The sequence below is a fragment of the Lygodium microphyllum genome, chromosome 17 (genome assembly GCF_053477565.2).
Source record: "Lygodium microphyllum isolate KBCC chromosome 17, Lygodium_microphyllum_v1.1.10, whole genome shotgun sequence".
Classification (NCBI taxonomy): domain Eukaryota; kingdom Viridiplantae; phylum Streptophyta; class Polypodiopsida; order Schizaeales; family Lygodiaceae; genus Lygodium; species Lygodium microphyllum.
The window spans coordinates 138750537-138768486 of record NC_141151.1 but is presented as its reverse complement, the minus strand read 5'-3'; the positions used below and the strand labels follow the sequence as shown (position 1 = coordinate 138768486).

The window sequence follows — 17950 nt, the reverse complement described above, 5'->3', positions numbered from 1 at the left end:
ATAATCACCAACCCTTTGCTTAGGAATTTGGATTTGAAGGTGCAACATGGAGTAAGCAAGGGGCTTCCTATACCATTAAGAAGACACTTGGTCTCGCAATTCTTTGCCAACAATAACTTACCAATGTGCAAGTAGAGAGGCAACTAGTAGATGTATTTGATGAAAGTGTATGAAAGTTTTCTAGAGCTATCTGGGGTTGTGACTAATGTGAGCAAAAGCAAGCTTATTTACCTAAGATTGAATGAGTTAGCAAATTTGCTAAGGGATCTAGGCTTCCAAGTAGCAAAATTAGAGCTGTAGTTGCTTGATTCTAAAGAATTTGGGCGTTTTCAAGATTTTTAGCATCATACCTTAATTACTGAGCATATGGTGGAGGAATTTATTTGATTATCTTGTACATTATGTATGTTGTGAGTCAAGTAACATGCAACAGTGACCAAAAATACATGCACAGGAAAGGCCTAATTTTGGCATCATGAATCCAGTGAGATTAATGAAGGTTGAAGATCCATAGCCTAGATTATCATATAAGACAGTAGAAGTGAAGTAGAACTCTTGTTTCACCGTGGAGAAAGAAAAGCTTTCCCTTTAAAAGCTTGCTTGCAAATGTTTCGTTGACAATACTATTTTTCTATTCAGGATTATGGAGGCTCAAACAAAGATACAATGTTAATTAGTTGGCTCTCTATGATCTCTCAGAATGTGAGGTTCCTAGGAAGTCCATCTAAGAAGGATCGGTTTAGTTGGAGAAAGAAATGGAAGCCAGTCTCTATTTAGGTTCAACGCCTCCTCTCTAGAAAGGAAAGGATTCAACCCATAATTGAAGGATGCTTGGAATAATATGATAAGGTCTTAAGTTCTTATCTACCCAGTCAAAAAAGATGGTAAATTGCAAAGCACTCGACAGATAAAAAACTCCATAACTTGGAAGTTAGCTTAATATTCTTTTAGTGATAGTCATTAAGTTGAATGTTTTTGCATCTGCTTTGTAAAGTTGTTTTTATGGGCTAACTTGGAAGTTACCTAAGTGCCCTTTTAGTCCTCTCCATTGGAGTAAGGAGGCCCGAGTTTGTGACTTGTATTGGTTCCCCCACAGCCTCTAACTCTTGCATAAGAATTGAGTGAATTACTTTCACACAACTTTTCAAATCATAAGTGAGGTTGGAAAAACTTAAAGCTTGAAATGAATAATAGGGAAATATTAAAAGATGGAGTGCCATCAATGTTATGCAAAAAATTAAAAGAGATATGTTCGAGATAATAATTAGGAATATTATTTGAGTCCTTGAATATTGATGAGTTAACTACACTTTTATAATAACATACCAACAATGGATCGTTAGGTTACTTGTTGAGATTTAAAGGTACCAGTGTCAACAACTTGTGCTTAGGCATGCCCTTTATCAAGAGAGCATGCATGTGTTTGGGTTGGGATCTATATATGCTAGTAAGTTTATAACACTCCTTTACGATTGTTCATATCTATCATAGGCCAAGTAACATGCATGTGTTTGGGTTGGGGACTTAATTACTGAGCATATGATGGAGGAATTCATTTGATTATCTTGTACATTATGTATGCTGTGAGCCAAGTGACATGCAACAATGATAAAAAATACATGCACAGGAAAGGCCTAATTTTGGCATCATGAATCCAATGAGATTAATAAAGATTGAAGATCCATAGCCTAGATTATCATATAAGACACTAGAAGTGAAGTAGGACTCTTGTTTCCTGCATTGTAACTAGGGCAATGGCCAACAATTAGAGAGGGATGGTCAATGCCAGCTTGAGTTGATCCAGACCACTTATAGGTGGATACACCTGAATTTGTGTGTTATCTTAAAGATAACAACTAAAAAAATTTAATGACGTCCTTTATGTAGTGATTAATGCTTGCAAATCTAAAGCCTAACATGCAATTATCTATATCTTTTTCTATCAAAATAGCTTGAAGAAATTCTAGTAAATGACTAAAGCATGTGTACAATTCTAGACCACTAGGAGGAGACTTAGCCTCATTGCATAAATTCATGTAATGCATTGTTCACCACATTGTCCTCTGAACATAGTCCCCTGGCATAGTCCTTTGAGCTTGGTTCATGTAGGCTATCTAGTACACTCCTCAACCTATCCTCTTGAGAAGCTTGGTACAAGTAGGTTGTGTGGTAATCCTCTTGAGAAGCTTGGTACAAGTAAGTTGTTTTGGGTTTCAATAGGCATCCATCTTAAGTAGTAGCTATGCCCTAGACTCTCATGTCAAGAAGCATATTAGACTCAACTTGGGAGTGTATTCCTCATGCATCCCTCATGCATCTGTAACATACTTTGCTTGATGGGAAATTAGGAGCACCTTGATATTAAGGACTCAAAGAATATATATTCAAGAAATATACGACTTGAAAAGGAAGTCAAATGGTACAAAGGATCAAAACAATAAATTCAAAATACCTTATTCTCTATCTTCTTTATTTTAAATGCTAAGGAAAAATCATCATTAGGAGCATTGGGTAGGCCCAAAAAAAGATAATAGAGAATTCCAAAGCCATGGAGAAGAAAAGTCTAAGAAGATGGTTAGAAATTTTAAACTCATACGAAGAGGAATTCAAGGGAAAGTCATAGCTAGAGGTAAAAAGGTGATTCAAGCTAAGCATAAGAAACATTTGGAATTCAGGAAGAATGATGTGTTCCTCAAGCAGCAATAGATGGAGTGGAGATCCATCTTCCCTAGGGAACATTGGAAGATATGGCAGAAATGCACTAGAAAAGTGTGGTCTAGTACTCCATAAACAAATTGAACACCCCTCTATGTAAGGTGTATATGCAGAAGCTAAACATGAAGGAGAGGCTCAATAAGTTTATAAAAATCCATGCATGGTGTGTCATGTGCCATCAATCTTGGGAGTCAATTCTCCATGTTCTCTGGCATTGCCTTGCAAGCAAGCTTTGTCTAAAAGAACGTGACAGGGTGGATTACAATTGTAGGCCTTAATGTAGAGGTTATGATGAAGATGGCATTGTTTGGGGACAAAGGTGTATTGGACAAAGACATATTAAACCTATGGAATGTCATCAGGGCATTAACATTAGCACCATTTGGGCCAATAAGAATTCTCAAATATGATCTACTATCTAGATAGATTGTAAGAGAAGTGCTTGCAACATGTAGAAAGATGAGGAGGAGAGAGCATGTCTTCAGACTGGGGGTACAAGCTCCTTAGAGAGACAAATTTTTGAAGCCTGTGGGAATTAGGCTTTGGAGCCCAATAGCATATTTTTCCATGAACCTCAAAATACTAACCTTCACATTAAAAGAAGGAAAGAGAGAATAGAGTTCTCTTTTTATTTTCGTAACAGTGCGGGCACTCATTCAGACTGTGCATAATCGAGGGCTAACAATGGGGCAGGGGCTCTGCCACTACATGCAACAATATTGCACATGAAGTAGATGAAGACCATTATCGCGTCCATCGACCTTGTGATAGGTCCAGCGTTGACTGTCGTTTGAATACTGTGGAGCAGTTTCTTGGCATGAAGAGGGCTCATCATGGCAGACACACGAGAAGATTGAGGGCTAGAAGATATACTGTCCACCCGATGCTTATCTTGCTTAATTAATTCAGCACATCGAATGCCCTATCTCTTATTAGCCATCAGACCTTATTAGCCAGAAGATATACAGGTATATTTTGAGCATGTACGATGGCTTTTGATAGTCTTTATGTTTTGTAACTTTTAAGATTGAATGCTTCAATACAAAAAAGGGATCAATTTAATGGTAACTCGCAGGGCTTCCAACTGTTGAATCATTTAACAAGCGCAACACAATGCTGAAGTAGCCTTTGAAGATCTCAAAGAATATTTATTCCGCCACTGAGACCTTGCAATTGACACTAAATGAAAAAGTAGTGAAATCAAGAAAGCATGTGCCTATTGAATGCAGGAGAAAGCCCATGTGACAGTAGCGATGTCTTAAAATGGTAAGATATGAGGTTAGGATCCATGATGTTGGCTTAGAGGAATGGCTTGTTATTCAGGATGAATGAAAGATGCAGGCAAAATTAATGCCTACTCACAGTGATGGAGTGTGTCAAGGAGACATTGATCTTCACAAGTAGGTTGGAACCTACTTATGGCAGAGAACTCTTTAATCTACATTTAGGACTTGGGTTTTGTGTATGATCTTATCTGAGCAGGTACTATCTCCCAGTTACGTGTTTTATTGCTCAATATCAGATTCTCTAAGAATATTCAAAAGCAGGGATTCTTTTCTTTGGGCTCTAGGAGAACCATCCAATGCTAGCCTTTGCAAAGAGGAGAGAGCAGTAGGAAGGATCAAGACAGATCTTTTAACTTCTCCTCCTCCATTCTTTCACAAAGCCAAGAGGACTGCAGTAGAGTTCTCCTTCCCTTTGGTGGACCCAAATGTTAACAGTTTTACCAGCAAATGTATGGACCTAGTCTTCCTTATAGCCATCAGGCCCTCTGCACATGGTGCTAATATGGCCAACACTGCCAGGGCATCATCAGTTAAGCCTGCATTGCCATCAGTCAAGAGACTGACAAGCATTGGGATACCTCCAGCAACCACTACCTTAGGCTTGTTCCCTGCAAATATCGATAGACTGAATAAGGCTGTTGCTGCATCCTTCTTTCCTCTTGGACTCCCTTGCCTTAGTAGATCAACCAAAGATGAGATAGCATGTGGGTGGTTCCCTATTGCAACCTTGTATTCATTCACCAGAGAAAGGCTGAAAAGTGTGGCAACTGCATTCTCTCTGGACTCCATGTGTTGGCCGGTTGGTAGGACACTCACGATCGCATCCACAGCACCTGCAGCCATAATCAAGGCCTTGTTGTGATCATAGATGGATACATTGAGCAATGCAGTCATCACATTCTCTTGGGTTTGGGGGTCTTTGGAGGATAGAAGAGAAACAAGAAAGGGTATAGCACCCGCCTCTACTATACATATCCTGTTGTGCTCACTACTCTTTGCCAGCAACCTTATTTCATAGGCTACCTGCCTTTGTATTTCAGGTGATTCTGTAGCTAATTTTCTCACAAGAAAAGAAGCAGTTGTCCTAGCATCTTCTAGAGCTGAATGAGTCATTGTTACATTGCTACGATCTGTTGCTTGGCAGTTCAAATTTATTTTGTCACCACATTCATTGCCAAGAGAGAGACTCTTTTGTGCACACCATTGGCTAATCAAACTTCTTAATGCATAATTAGGAATCAAGCTGACATGAAGGAGTATTTGCCCACTTTTGGGGCATGTTGAGTGGCTTGATTCGATCCACCTTGTTATTGAACATCGGTCATATGTATGGCCAGTTGCCACCACCACAGGATCAATCATCAGTCCAAGAGAGACTGGGCACCTAAATTCATCAGGTAGAATTAAATCCCTTGAATTTAAGTCATCATCACTAATGTTGGCTATAGAAGCTTGATTGGCAATTTTATCTAGGTGTGGATTAAGGGCAGCTAAGTAGCAGTTTTTAGGGCTGCCTTGGCCATAGATGACACATGTGGCATACCACAAGAATGTGATCAGCTTGCTGATGGTTGATAAAGTAGCAAGTTTGCCTGTGTATGCTTGGTTATGTATCTCTTGTTCCAATAACCTGATCTCTTTATGGCAAGATCTGGTGTGATATAACTCCATAGCCTCGAGATGTCATGAATTGCAGATAGCAGCGCTAAACAAACTCTCTCGTCAGCTGCCTTCTTGATAATTTTCGTTCTCTTCAATTGTACATGAACCAATTCTATTTGCTCGCGGAGCTCTTCGGGTATGTCCATGAGCTGTAAGGGAAAGACATCCAAGGCCTGATCCATAGCTTCAGCAATTCTCTTGAGTTGATGAACAATGGCTTCGTTGTAGACTATCTGCCACATGCTGTTGCACTCCAAGCAATCTTTGAGTAAGAGTTCAGCTGTTCTAATGGTGAAGCTGAGCTGTTTAAGGCATATCAAAGATGATGGAGGCAGGGGAGCCTGGGAAATACTTAATTCTTCAAAAAGCATGGTGAGCAGTTTAATCCTTCTCACCATCATTGATGTATTGCGCCGGTGGTGCACAGTAAATGGTCCAAAGGATGCTACAGTCTGAGACATGGTGATCAAGCCCTTGATTAAGGCCTGTGGATTGTTCAAATTAGCCATGGTATGACCTGTTGCCATCCAGTTGGGATGAGGCTCAAGTCCGCAATAAGTGGTCAGCAGGCCTGGAGTGGAAATGCAGCAGCTCGACAGGTCAGATAAAGCAGGGCAGATCTGAAATGCAGCAATTGAGATGAAGCAGGGTAGTCCGCAATAAGTGGGCAGATCTGAAATGCAGCAATTGAGATGAAGCAGGGCAGTCCGCAATTTGCAGATGAAGCAGGGCAGATCTGAAATGCAGCAATTGAGATGCTACATGGCAGTCCGCAATAAGTGGTCAGTAGGCCTGGAGTGGAAATGCAGCAGCTCGATAGGTCATGTTGGTTGTAGCTGACTTGAAAGATCTCAAATAGTAATAGCTGAGGTGAGGATGATGAATTAGGAGAAAAACTAGTAGATAGAACCACATGTAGACTGTCATCAGCAGGTGGAGGGCAACGAATCAGTTCAAAATAGAGCTAGCGGTCTCTGAAATCAACAAGGATAGTAGATTGCTGAACCGATCAAAGATCATCCTTCATATCCTGGACTCCAATTGCAGTGCCTTTTTAGGCGCCGCCGCCGCAATGGAACTTCTGCAACAAGAGGTGGTGGCAGTTGTTGGCCCATAATCCACATCAGTTTCACATTTTGTTGCACATTTAGGTGGTTCCACACAAACCCCTCTGCTGTCATTTGCTGCAACAGATCCAGCTCTTTCAGAGTTTCAGTATCCATACTTTTCCCGAATAGCTCATACAGATTCTGTACAAATGGAAGCAATAGCAGCATTCATGGGAAATTATGGCTGGAGGGAGGTGGTTGCTTTGTACATAGATGATGACTTAGGAACAAATGGAGCTGCAGCTTTGAGTGATGCACTTGGGTCTGTAGGAGCTAGGCTAGTGCAAAAGGAAGATTTTCCTCCAGATATCAACAGGACAGGTATTGGTAGCATTCTCATAGAGTTGGCTGCAATGCAGACACGGATTTTTGTCGTTCATATGCCACAGTATCTTGGATTCATGCTCTTTTCTGAGGCCAAATATCTTGGTATGATGACTGCTGGCTATGTGTGGATTATAACGGACTCAATAGCTGGCGCCTTGGGTTCTACAGAGCTTGATACTGATGCTCTCAACACTTTAGAGGGTGTTATTGGGACAAGGGCCTATTATTCTGAGTCACCTGAATTCCTATCGTTTATTTCCAAGTGGAAGAATTGGAGCAACAATTCTAATGGACCCCATATATATGGTCTGTATGCTTATGATGCAACTTGGATGATTGCTCATGCCTTAAATAGCTTTCTTAATGATGGTTTCAATTTCACTTTCAAAGATTTTACCATCCTAAGGACAGAGTCAGGGGGTACTTCAGAGCTTGGAAGGCTGAAAATCCTAAGTGAAGGACCACTGCTATGCACAAAAATCCTGCAAACAAAGTTTCCTGGAACTGCAGGTCTTATAGAAGTAGGTGTGAAAGGTGACCTTGTACAGTCTGAATTTGAGATTGTTAATGTGGTAGGATGGAAATTAAATGTGATTGGCCATTGGAACAATGCAACACAGCTGTCTGTCTCCTCTTCTGGTCATAGTAGAAATGCAAGTTTGGACGTCCTTGTATCCATAGCTTTTCAAAATGGGACATTTAACACCATTTCTCCCATTACACAATCATTGAATAGAGCAGCTGTCATATGTGCATCTACAGCACTAAAGGAGTCATCCAGCAGATAAATATCTGCATCATTGTAGACAGCCCTTGCGAGTTGAATTCTCTGCTTTTGACCCCCACCCATATTAAGACCCCTTTCTCCAATCTCTGTAAGATCACCAAAAGAGAAACTCTGAATGTCCTTTTCAAGAGCACAAGCTTTCAGTGTTTTCTGATATCGCACTTTATCATATGGCTTCCCAAACAGAATGTTATCACGAATTGTTCCACATTGAATCCAGGCATTATGGGCAACATAAGCAGTGGTGCCCACTACTTGAACATCTCCAGACAACTTCGGAATCTCTCCAAGGATTGCACAAAGTAGAGAAGACTTTCCTGAGCCAACAGCCCCACATACTGCTATCTTCTCACCAGCTTTGAATGCAATGTTAATGTTGCTCAATGTAGGTTTTGGAGATTCAGGATTCCATGACATGGTACAATCAGTGATTTTGATGGCGAACTCAGCAACACTGAGATTTAACCTCTGAACTGCATCTTCAGGCAGCTCATCATCCCTAAGAAAATTACCAAGCCTGTTCATGGAGACTGTGACTTGAATGTAAGCTGCCAAGACCTCTGGAATCATCCTCACATGCTCTTGAATTATCTTAAACGTTGCTAGGACGGTGAAGATAATGGTAGCAGTGAGTGTTTGACTCAGACCGATGCAAGTGGCATTGAGGAATCTGTCCATCTTGAAAGCCTTCGCAGCCTCGTAGTCTATACTGCGGCTGCGTTTCTTGTGGAGAGATGTGTAAGAAGTATCATGGTCATCCAGAGACCGGTTGCGATAGCGATCTGGTGGTGGTTGGTCAGAATCATCTGCATCTTTGTCTAAGCTCATGGTGGACTCATGATCTGGAAGCTCTCTTTCCTTGGGAACCGTCGCTTGCCCCACAGTGACGGCAGGGCCTCTTAGCTATATATAGTTTGTCTATATAGCTAATACTTTTTTCGTTTTCGAATCACTGTATGGCACAGCAAGCCATGGCATGCTATTGAAGTAGTTGTCAAAATATTCTTGGTCTTCATCAGATGAGATAAACACAACCTCAAATTATGTGATAGCATCATTGATGCACAGAACAATGGTGCTATCATGCCCAAGAACAAGACCGTTTGGTGGAGACTAGATCATACTCTTCTATTGACTATCAACATGAAGGGTCAAAACCAGAGATGACCTATGATGACTTCAGCACATGCATTAAATGTATCTAGGTAGGCTTTTGATAGTATGAGTTCAAGGTACAATGCTACATCAAGCAACATCAAGCACTATGGCATGGCTTTCATTAGAGGCATCATCAGTAACGTTTAAGCACGCGCACTAATTATTGGTCAATTTTGGTTTCTAGCTTGCAAGATGTCTATGGGATGCTACCTTAAGATGATCAAATATGAAATGCCAAAGGATCATGACACAAAGAAAGTAACCGCTAATGCTCAGGTGAGAGTTTTAAGAAATTTTCTTGTCCTTTTCTTCAACATGGTTTTTTTAGTAGTGGATCAAATTTAAAAAGATGCAAAATTGAGTTGATTTTTACAAGGACAAGTTTTATAGTCAAATGTAGACATGCATCAAAAGTGGTGGTTTTGTTGGTCTACTTGAAAGAGGTAAAGAAAGAGGTCATTGGCTCCATTTATGAAGGCAAATCACAACTACTTGAAGGAAGAGAGAAGACATTTAGCTTGCAATTGCAAATGAAGACAATTTGTAACTAGGTTGGGATTGCCAGGTACTTTCCTGCTTAGGGGTGGTCTAATGAATTTTTTTAGTGAGTATGTTTGCTCCAATCATGCATTGAATTGTGTTTGAAAATTTAGAGCATATCTTTCCTCTCTCAATACTAGGTGGTAAACTTCTAAAGTGGTTTGAGAAATCTTTTATGTTGTGTAGAGTATGGTTTGTTGGCTACATGTTGGTAGGGTCTTTTCCCACTATTTTGGAGCTTGTGGAAGCATATGAGCTTGAGAAGAGCTTGTGGGTTGCGAGCAGCTTCAAGGAGACGCTTGACATCAACAGAGCTTAGGCAGTTGCTCCTTCATACCTGGTTTGCCTAGCTCCTTGGCTTCTCTTTCCCAACCCCCCCAAATGGCCTTGGGAGGCCTTGTATTCATGATGTGTGATGCTAGCTTTCAGCTCCAGCTATGTTGTTGAGCCCTTGGTAGTTCTTCAATGGTTGTTAATAATACAATTAGCCACACTTTATTTTTCCAGAAAAGGCTGAAGTGATGGGTAGGAAAGTCTAAGACAAAGCTCGGGAAGGAATAACAGGGCAGGGAGCTGATGTATCATGTACAGAAAGCTATACACTAGGAAGGAGAGGGGTGGATAAGGCCAAGGATAAGTAAGGACAGGCACATCAAGCTGGGAGGGGCTGCCTTATGATTTTGTAAAACAGTATTGATAGGTTTTTCTATGATTTTGTAGTATTAGGTGGTGTCAAGGTGTAACCAACTAAAAGCTTTGTCTGTATGAGTGTATAAACAATGAATTTGGTTTCTTTATAATGCTATTAGTATACTAACTCCAAAATTTGCAGTCATCATGTGAAGGATCGCAAGCTACAACTTTACATGGTGCTAATTTTAACTCTTCAAACAGGTTATGGCTGAGGGAGCAGCAACACATCATTTGAAGTTATTGATCCCTACATTGCTCAGGTACCAATTTTCACCAACAAAAATCTTAATTTTGATGCACAATCACTATCAAAACTTTTTTTAGGACAACAATTAACAACACAGTGCATGCCTTTCTCCTTTGAAGCACCCCCTATGGATTGGTACTTGAGTTCTCTTGAGACTATCTATGGATTGGTACTTTAGTTTACCTTGGATATTCAATTGCTAAGACCAATCTAACTTCTTGTGGAATTTGGCTTGCTTATAGGACATTTTTCATTGACATCATCATTTGTAATAATAGTATCAATGTTTAGCTAGCATTTGAGCAAATCAAGGCTTATTTCTTGTGAATATTTGTCTAATATTTTAGATGAAGCCTATGCGCACTTGAAACCTCACTATTGAGAGGCTTGTTCTATCTAGCAGCTTTTGCCTATGGAGTTAGAGTGGTCATGGTAGCATCTCTTCTAGACACGGGCAATGCCAACAAGGTGCTTGGAGGAGGGGAAGCATATCAAACCCTGGACTACCACCACAAGGTTTATGAAGGAAATCCATAGAAGATACATCTATTGCTACTTTGGTGCTCTTACATTAGATGCACCTCTTGCTACTTTGGTTGTAGCAAGCCCAATAAAAGGTTAGATTGGTTGAATTTGAGCTTGATGGATCTGTACGTTTCATCCACTATCTAACAACTTGCTAAAACGTTGAAAATGAAGAATGTAACTTGAGGGTTTTGATATCCTATTTGCATGTAGTGGTAAGCTAAATAAATTTGACTTCGTATGATACTTTAATATATTGGATTTCTATCTTGTGGGCAAACTCAACACTAGCATATGTATTTGGTCAATCTTATTGTTTGAGAGTGTAGATAGCTTTGCATATTCCCACAATGCATATTCTCACAAGAGTATGCATTGATTTGGATGGGCATTACATTTATCCCCATTAGTAAGTATGATACAATATGGTTCCATGAGCAAATAATTTAAATATCATTTCATTATTTGTCTTGTTGTGGATAGGACTATAGGGTTTGAAGTATACAACCAGTAGAGTAGATCTATGTTGTGGAGCTATGGGAGATTGCAGTGCTTTTAGGATCAAGGGAAGGAAGTTTACTAAAAATGGTAGGTCTTCTCTTGTTGCTTTGAGCTTTTTTTGCTATGTGCATGTTTAAGCCTTTTGATATCCTTGGTAATTGTAAACACAAAATGCATCTAGGGACAACATTGTGGGTGAAGCAGCAAGGATCTGCATTTCAAAAAAAAAGGAAGGGAGGCTTAGGAAGAGCTAATAAGACTTAATTTTTTTAACGGTGGAGCAGATCGGAAGAGGATGACAACTCTAGACCTACCTTAGGTGCTCTAGAACATGGTGAAGCAAAGAGAATGTAGTGTTCAAGACAACTTTTTTAGTGGATTCAATCATAATTCTATTGCTAACAATACAACATTGTGAACAAATTGTGATTAGTTTTCTTAACATGATATATTAGTGTGATAATGGCTTGTATTAATGGTTCCGACCAGTTTTTTTCTATAGGAAAATTTTACTATATGTATGGTTTCAACTAGTTTTCTTATCTAGGAATATTTTACTAGATCAACTAGGAATTTTAAAAATTTTCTATATAGAAATATTTTACTAGATCACTAACTTGTAAAGTGTTCCACTTTTACTAGTTGAGACTTTTTCTAGATACTTTGATAAGTATCTAGAAAATTTCTCTTTTTTTACTATATGGAAAAGTGTTTAAAGTTCCTTGTGTATAATCTCGCCTGCCGCTCTAGAAACGTCTAGAACTAACCCAGCCGTCCCAGCTTCATATACATACATCCAATGTCATGACGCGGAGCTTGAAACGATGTCGGGGATCCAGAGGCTTTGTAAATGTTATGGCTTAGGGCTGCTAATAAGAGTGATTGATATTGTAATTAATAGTTTCTGCTAGAAACAAACGAGGTGTGCAGCTGAGGATTTGTGAGATCTTCCGAATGGAACGCAATGGTTATGGACGGTATACCCCCAAGGGATTATTGGATGCATGGCTTTCCGATACATGCCGTAATGGATGCAATTAATAACGGATGCAATTATGCAATAATTAGACTCCCACCTCTTGCATACGTACATAGTTGAGATTACCGTTTCCCCTTTACTTTGAGACTACCGATACCTCTTTAGTCGCTAATGCTTTCTCCATGGAATTTGTTGACATACCCATTGACAAGCTATGTGAGGAGGCCCCAAGCGTGGCAAGAACGACAAAGCGCAGCACAACCGATCCTGATCTCCCATCAGCACGCACTACGGTTGAATTAGGGGAAAAACCAATGGACAAATTATGAAACGTGGATGGACATCATGGAAGGATATTACATCGTTACGGACAGAAGAAAGATATTTACAAAGCCTCTGGATCCCCGACATCGTTTCAAGCTCCGCGTCATGACATTGGATGTATGTATGTGAAGCTGGGACGGCTGGGTGAGTTCTAGACGTTTCTAGAGCGGCAGGCGAGATTATCATGGGATCTTGCCGGCAATAAATGACGTGATTAAGGCGAAATTATCATGGAATCTTGTGAGCGAATCAATGTTCAAGGCGAAATAAAGTATCATAGCATGTCGTCCGCCAGCAGTTACTAGTCCAAGAAGGAGCAACAGGGTACCTATATGTATGAGCACATCGTCGAGTGAGAAGCTGCAACTGTACTGCCAAGCTGATAACGTTCGGGGTTAGAAAGATGAGAACCATCATAGGTTGCTGATCATTTTCAGCATCAAAAGGGATAGAATCTTCGGCTAATGGTTGTTGAATGGCTGGTTGTTCATGTTGAAATTTGACCTTTTTTCTTATGAAGGTCACCATGTGTAGCATTTTTCAGCAACTTTGTGAAAGTTTAGAAGGATCGAGAAAGAGAGCACGAAGGTGAGAGATATGACGGATGGAGCAAGAATAAGAAAGAGAGACTCCAAATGTGGGAGATCTAACAGTCACAATGTGTGATCAGCCTTCCCTTTATTCAAATGTCATTGAAAGAATAAAGAATGAAGTGACAGTGATGGGCGTCTACCACTTGTAGTGTGCAGGTGCAGGTATTGTCAGTGTAGTAATACACGGGTCACTAGGGGAGGCACCTTTATCCCCAACAACCTCCTATTTAAAGGCGAATCTGCCTCAATAAGGAGTGAGAAGAAAAAAGGACAGTATAACATGTACATAGATACAAGAGGATGAGGAAAGACGCCATCTTATCCAATGCCCATTAATTTCCTAAGGAAGGCGAAGCGCTCTGTAGAGAGGCTTTCCGTGAGCAAGACTATAGGATTCTGGTCAGTTGAGATCTTGACAAGATCAACTGACTTGTTCTCAACGACCCCATGAATGAAGTGATACCTCACCTTAATGTGTTTTGTCTTCGCATAGAAGACCATAACTAGATAGCACTCATAGAATCCGAATGCAGTGTAGGGATAGTATCTGCAATACCAAGGTCAGCAACCAAACGATCCAACCAATTGGCCTCCTTGCAAGCCTCAGTGATTGCAACATACTTGGCCTCTGTAGTAGAAATTAGGACAGTGCATTTCTGCACCTCGACATACGAATAAAACAACACCTTCAGCAAAAGTGAGCACATAGCGAGAGGTGGACTTTCTACTATCTACATGTCTTTTTTTTTGCAAATAAAGTGTGGCTAATTATATTACTTCAGAAAAAAAAACCTTGAATACAAAGAAGTGCTCATGCTCAACAAACCAAGCTGGAGCTGGTAAAAGTCATAGATAGATCATATATACATCATAGACACATTATTATGCGGCCTGCTGGCGACGATCCATTGCACGTCCGCCCAATAGGTGATTGCGATGATTGTCAATACCATGGTGACCTATGAGAGTGATGTGTCCATTTTCGATAGGGGAGTCAGGATGGCCCACCAAGTCTTGGGGACTGACGGAGACTCCATAACCTGTGTTGGGAGACACCCCACAGGAGGTGTTTCAGAGCCATAACTGGAGAGCTACAATGCAATGAGACTACTCCGATCCACAAAGCCCAATCCAAGACTTCGATCTTACGGCAGGAACTGACCTTGCCACCGACCCAGGTCTCAGTATTCCATTCCATAATAATTTGTTCATGCATTTAATGTTTCGATGTGCTGTGGTTCTAGATTATGAGGTCTAGCTTTTGCAGCACGATCCGATAGATGGTGCAATCCTTCATGAGAATGGATATATCGCATCTTGCTTCTTCTCTCTTCAATCTCTTCTCGAAACGCTCGATTACATGCAGTATTGCCTTGTGAATTGTTGCGTGCAACTCATGATTATCTTTGCACTCAATATGTTACTAGTCTTTCTAACGTTTAGCTTGGCAAAAAATTTGCAGACAATCCTATCATCCAATTCTATTGAGAGGTTGGATTCGATAGCTTCATGCTCACCTTTTTCTATTACGATGGGACCAGCTCTGCGCCTATCGTAGTCTTTGGTTGGTATGACTAGAAGCTCGAGAGAGCAAGCTATAATTCTGGGTGCACTCCTGATGCAACGGCCAAAAAACACCAGAAATTATAGCATGCTCACAAATTAGTGCTGAGTAGGCTATCATGTGCCCTTTAACGCTTTTATCTCGACTGCATGTTGGCCCTGTTGTTTCAAACGTATAACCTAATTCAAGCTAGAATTTATGTTAATCAAGAGAAGGGAATTTGTTGATTGCTCTCGATTTCCTTTCAATTTTGTTAGCATGACATGGTGGTGTGACAATCCCACCTCTACCCTTAGTGTAGAGATTAAGCTAAGCTAAAATCCTTTCGATCGAACATCAATTGAAACCGTGACAAATTAGCTACAATCTAATCGACATCCATCATGCCTCTATACGTCTATTGTGTCTCTCGGAAATGAGATCAGCATGCAAATCGATAAGCGCTCATCTTAATAAACTTGAGGAATAATGTTGACTAGCAACCAACTAGCCACAAATATAACGTTAAATGATAGTCCACAGCCTGCACTTCAAATAAGGACTACATAGAAGAAAGAACTCTCGACTCACATGAGCTTATCAACTCATTGGCATGCCCTTTATGGAGATCACCCATTAACTGAAAACATCCATCTTACAAGTAATATTTCCATACAAATAAAAGTTAGCAGTAAAGTTAGTTAGTCAATCTATAAGTTAGTAAAGTTGGTTAGTCTATAAGTTAGTAAGGTAAGTTATGAGTTAGTTAGTTAGTTAGCTTATACATTAATAAGGTTAATAGTTAGTAAGTTAAAATTTATTAAGGTTACTAATTAAAAACCAACGTTTGAAATAATAATAATAATAACCAAGTAATGTTAAAAATTAACATTTACAAAAGAAAAAAAAGGGGGGTTGTTGACCGTCGAAAACAACGAAAACAAGGCTGGACGTCCCCTAATCATCGTCGTCATCATCATCATCGTCATCTTCATCGTCGTGATTATCATCATCATCTTAGCATCATCAACTCCTTTATCATGATCATCAATATCTTCTTTACCACAAAAAATAGGCGTCGATAGCCTCAAGACACCCCTTTTTTCTTCAGGAAAATTAAAAAATAATAAAATAAAAGAGAAAGAAGCTCCCCACTCTAAGTGGAGGAGTTATCTTTACACAAAGAGAGAAGAAAGAGAGGGGAAGGGAGAGACAACATGCACTCCCTTCTGCCTATATAAATGCTTGCCTTCTACTCACTTTGGGAGGAGACACAAGAAATCCGAAGAGGCTGTGAGAGGGAGGTAGAGAGAGAGAGGTAGAGGGATACCACTCCCCCTAAGTGGTTGCAAGAGGGAGCTAGAGAGGGAGAGAGCTAGAGAGAGAGAGAGAGGAAAGAAGATCCGAAGAGGCTGCGAGAGAGGGAATTAGAGAGAGGGTTAGAGAGGAAAAGAATTATCTTAGCCTCTCCCTGTCTCGATCTTCAACTCCGCAATCTTCTCTCACGCTCTCCCATCCCGAATTCATTCCACCTTCTCTATCTCTCGAACACACTTGCAAAGGATGGCTCCAAAGAAATGAGGTATAAAGACCATGAGAACCATCGCAACCGGTCAAAGAACGGATATTGCCATAGATACGAGAGTACGCAAGGTTGCCAAAGTTGCCACTACCAATGCAACACGAGCATGGAAAATGCAAGTGCAAGAAAAGACAAAAATTTCCAATATCATCATGCAAAACCAAGTTATTCACAATTCAGAAATAGGCTATTATTTTCATATAGCCACATAAAATAATCAGATTTTTATCGAAATTTTACATAAATTCTTAGCTTTTGCATTAAATGGTACAAGAACTACTTGCTAGAGTACATGGATAGAATCCATATAAAAATCAAGTACATCAACTATTAGCTTCCATATTTACATGTATAAGAAATGGCAGTTTCATCTAGAGAGCATATTAATACACGCATAAATGGTTAATTGCTACCTATGATTTGTAGTTAGATTAATCGAGATTATAATTCGTAGAATCATGATGGAAATAGTTAGAGAAGGTTATTGCACAAAATGAGTAAAGGACTTTATGTGCACTTGAGATTAGTAAATAACTCGATATATTTATTGTCCAACGCGACAATGGTAAAGAGTTTATTAACACTTAAAAAGTAAAAGTCTATTTAAAAGTCTTGTAGATCATCTTGTTAAGTTATTGTCGTAATATTTTTCTAAGTGCCAAGTAAAGAAATTCGCTTATGTTGTGTAAGTTAGTCCTAAAATAGGAAATTCATGTCTTGCTTAACAAAGATGAAAGAATTGTACTCATCACTTCTTTATGGAAGACGATACTCATAAAATGGTAAGGTTACTTTAGGCTAAGATCTACCTTGGCTATGTGAAGTTGTCAATTGCACGATGGTGTGATTGTCATTGCCTCATTACATGTTTGAAAGGATTGTTTATGTCTGCTAGAATCTAGATCTCTGAGTTAAAAACATTGACAAACAAGATAAAAGGAAAGATCGCACTAAGCTACCCCCAAGCTAGTAGCGAGACCCTACTCCAAGGGGGTCATGGTTATTGCTTCGAGACGCTTAGATCGCCTTCATAGTAGAAAGTTGTGTCAATAGGGATAGTCTCAAGTAATAGGAAATGTGAATGCCAAGGGGGGACTCTGATCGTAAATTTTGCATTACTCCTAGAATGTGACGAGCCTCTTTATGACCGAGGATGGGATCCTAGAACCCTAATACTAGTTACAAAGGAGGAATCTTGGTGGGCAGAATACCCTCGTGGAATTTTGTATATCTTTCACAGGATCGAAAATATGGAAATTCTAATAAACTTCCAACATAATAAAGGAATTTGTTTTTACTCAAGGTCTGTTTGATTTTTATGTGTGTTTGTGAGATAAATTACGTGAAGGAACTTATGATTTAACGGATTAATTAAGGAA

At 39.8% G+C, this 17950-nt stretch overlaps 1 long non-coding RNA gene and 2 pseudogenes across 1 annotated transcript; 2 read left to right on the top strand and 1 right to left on the bottom strand.

Annotated features, from left to right (window-relative positions):
• The first annotated feature begins 3597 nt into the window (after positions 1 to 3597).
• On the top strand, positions 3598 to 11233 carry LOC148022408 (uncharacterized). The gene is made up of 3 exons (XR_015694326.1): positions 3598 to 3683; positions 10479 to 10537; positions 10928 to 11233. It is a non-coding gene; the product is annotated as an uncharacterized LOC148022408 (long non-coding RNA).
• LOC148022410 (U-box domain-containing protein 1-like) lies at positions 4221 to 6172 on the bottom strand (annotated as a pseudogene).
• LOC148022409 (glutamate receptor 3.5-like) lies at positions 6200 to 7958 on the top strand (annotated as a pseudogene).
• Positions 11234 to 17950: the final 6717 nt, after the last annotated feature.